The following is a 3,507-nucleotide window of genomic DNA, read 5'->3' on the forward strand; positions in this document are numbered from 1 at the left end:
CTATTTGTTTATATCATCTACAGTTTCTTTCATCAGTGTTTTGTAGTTTTTCTCGTTGAGATTTCATTCTTTTTCATGGCTGAATAGTATTACCTCCTTGGTTAAATATATTCCTAGGTAATTTTGTTTTGGTGGCTATTGTAAATGGGATCGTGTTCTGGATTTGCTTCTCAGCTTGAGTTTTATTGGCATATAGAAATGCTACTGATTTTTGTATGTTGATTTTGTATCCTGAAATTTTACTGAATTTATTTATCAAATTTAAGAGTTTTTTGGAGGAGTCTTTAGGGCTTTCTAGATATAAGATCATATCATCAGTGAACAGAAATAATTTGACTTCCTCTTTTCCAATTTGGATGCCTTTTATTTCTTTCTGTTGCCTGATTGCTCTGGCTATGACTTCCACATTAAATTCTTAATAACGTTTTAGTCCTAAGGAAGCTCCTTATGTTCCTGGGTTGGTTCTGGGAGTGTTTTGAGTCCTCTCTACCACCAGTGCAGACTCTGAAATTTGGATGACTCCCTCAGAAAACTCAGGGCATCCAGAGAACTTAGAGACAACTAGTTTTGCTACCTGCTGTACTCCTAGGTGAGTGGCTTTATCTATAAGTTCCAGAGCACCTCTCTACAGACACCACTCACCCATATCCAGTGGGCATGTGCTTTGACCTCTTCCCCAAAAATGAATTTGAGTGGTTTCACCCACATTCCTCAATGCTCCTTAGCCTCCCACTGTGACCGGGAGCACATAGTTCCACGATTTGCTGGAGAGGGCCAGGGTGGCCATCAGTGGGCAGGGAGGAGCAACACAGTTCAAATCCACAGCCCAAACCTGGTAACCAATTATCCAGTCAGTTTTTGAGCGCCAGGCTCGGCATTAGTTTCAGCGGAGGGAAGGAGAGATGATAACCCAGGGTCCCTGTTCTTTCCAGACTCTTCGTCTCAAAGAAGAGACTGACACAGAGATAAATAACTCTCATAGAAGGCAGACTGTTTTGTTGCAGTATGAATAGAATGCCAAAGTGTCTCCACTAAACCGTGAGAAGAAACTCATGATTTAGTGAAGGTTCAGTGTTGTATTTATCTGCTTCCTTAGCACCAAGCCCAGGGTCAGGCCCATATCTATGTACAATAAATGAGTAAAGGAACCAGTTGAGGAAACACACAGCACTTTCTCTCTAGGGACCACACCAGGTCAATGAAAGGCACTCTGTAGCTCTAACTAGATGCCCTCTTTCAGCTCCTGGGCTCATTTTTCTCCAGGAAACATTATAGGCAGTTACAGAGGTGAAGCTTTCCTCCTTCCTCTCCTTGCTCAGCTTCTTAATGGTCTTTCATTCTGCCAAGGCCAATTGTCAGGGGAACTGTGGAGATTTAGATAGACACCACAACCAACTCCAGGACTATCCCTTGGAGACTTGGGAGTGAGCATTTTTATAATACAAGGAAATCAGATTACATGAAGATAAATGAATTTTAGGATGAATTTACTGCATGCAAAGGACAGAAAAGCAAACCAAAATGAATGATGTAGTCATTGTAAGGTTCTAAGACAGCTCATGGAAATAAAGTGCAGCCAGTCTCCTTTTGAAAATTGAATCTGGGAAATCTGAACTGTTAGGGCTCAAGGTATCCTCTCTCTCTCTCTCTCTTTCTCTCCCTCTCCCCACCCCCTCTTTTCCTCTTTTCTTCTCTCTCCCTTTTTAAACCGTGAGATACCTATTCACTTTCCCACATCTCAAATCATGGATTATTATGAATGAAATGTCATGATTATGAGTGGCTAAGTCTTCTGTCTCCTCAAGAAAACAGCACTATTGTGTGACTACAGCATCCTTTGGAAAATTTCAATCTTATTATAACCTTAAGAGCTCTGGTTTCACAGCCATCCAAGCCCTCTTTGAAATGACTTATAGTCCCTCTCTTTGATTCTCTTTCTCTGGGGCCTCTATGGTGTCTCTATGGTCTCATCTGTTTATACATTTGGGCCATTTTTCTCTCTGCAGCTTGTTCAAGAAGTATCTCTGCCTCTTAATAACTTCAGCCTGTTTACAGCATTGATTGTAGGTAAAGTTCCCAACTCTCAGTAACCTTTGAGCTCTGATTGCATTCTGGCTGTGCAGCACATACTTGAAATTCTCAAGAGGGTGAATCTGATTGGCTGCTGACCAGCCAATAGATTGTTCGACATTGAGACAGGATCTGATTCTGGTCCAACCAGCTGTAGCTGGATGGTCACATAGAACACATAAGGCAGTCCAGCTGGTCCCTTCAGTAGGGCTTACAATCCAAGACAGATCACAGAAGGAGATGGAGTGGGCCAGGTAACCCAGAACAAAATTACTATGTTAGATCAGTTTCGAGGTCATCAGAGGTCCACAACTTTAGGGAAAATTGTGGGGGGAAGGGGGGAACTGTCCATCATGGTGTGGATAATTTAGAGGAATATGGGATAATTATGGGTGAGTATGTGTTATAACCTAAGTGACTCTTAGCCTTTCATGTGTGAACAGAGCCTCCTCCTCCTCCTCTTTCAGCTGCTTTTCAGAGTCACTGTACAGTTGGCAGCAAGAGGGAAGATTCCCAAAGCATGCGATGGGGACAGTCTCCTCCCCAACCCCACACCCCAACCCCCTTCTTCCCTACCCTGCACTAGAAACAGCCTCCACATGATTGTTTGCTTCCTAGCAAAACTGGACCTAAATGTTTCCAGAGGCAGCTAGCCCACTTTTTGTTGGAATGGCCTTCTAAAGAATGAGAAAGTTGTCTGCTGGCACTGAACTCACAAGCTTAAGCCCCTGTAATCAGAGGCTACACAAGTGCAGGTATTTGGGATAGGAATAAACCAGTCCATACAGATCTGGATTCACACGAGTCTTGCTTCCCATTCTTAGCTTTTTGCTCTTTAAGAGAAATTTTCTAGACTAGATTTTTCTCATGAGCTGCCAGGATTCAAAACTACTCTCAAGAGTCCAGAGACTTGGGTTCCAGTTTTAGCTCTACTACTAACTAGCAATGTAACTGTGGGCTATCCCTTCCCCACCCTAAGCTTCAGATCTCTCCCCTGTATAAAGACGGAATTTGGAGTAGACGATCTTTAATGCTCTTTTCTTCTTGACCTTCTGTTACCCAGCTTTTACCCAACCACACCATCAGTGCTCAGCTGTCCTCACCTCCGGGAATATGCCCTGAACTCTCACAACCTTCCCACCTCTGAAGGTTTAACCTCTCTTTTCTCTTTGCTCAATTTCTCCAGGATCTGAGCGGCATCTGGCCCTTGCCAGTTCACACAAGGAGAATTGCATGCCTTTGACTCTGGAGAGTCATTCCTTGTTTGTTTGTTTTCTATTTCTACCCTCTCCAGAACTGTCATCCTCAGGATCCTTCCATTTGCTTCCAAGCCTTCCTGAAAAGATCTTTCAAGAGGGTTCCATTCAGCCTCCCAGGGTCTAAATCTACTGAAGAGCTGATCTTCCACATCAATAGACTCCTCCAATGTCCTGGAAT

The 3,507-nt window shown here is 43.2% G+C and overlaps 1 non-coding gene across 1 annotated transcript; it reads right to left on the minus strand.

Annotated features, from left to right (window-relative positions):
- Positions 1 to 1,788: 1,788 nt before the first annotated feature.
- Positions 1,789 to 1,912, minus strand: LOC112131379 (small nucleolar RNA SNORA25). Its single transcript, XR_002913460.1, has one exon. It is a non-coding gene; the product is annotated as a small nucleolar RNA SNORA25 (small nucleolar RNA).
- Between the last annotated feature and the right edge of the window lie 1,595 nt (positions 1,913 to 3,507).

This window comes from Pongo abelii, chromosome 1, assembly GCF_028885655.2.
Source record: "Pongo abelii isolate AG06213 chromosome 1, NHGRI_mPonAbe1-v2.0_pri, whole genome shotgun sequence".
In the NCBI taxonomy this organism is placed as follows: domain Eukaryota; kingdom Metazoa; phylum Chordata; class Mammalia; order Primates; family Hominidae; genus Pongo; species Pongo abelii.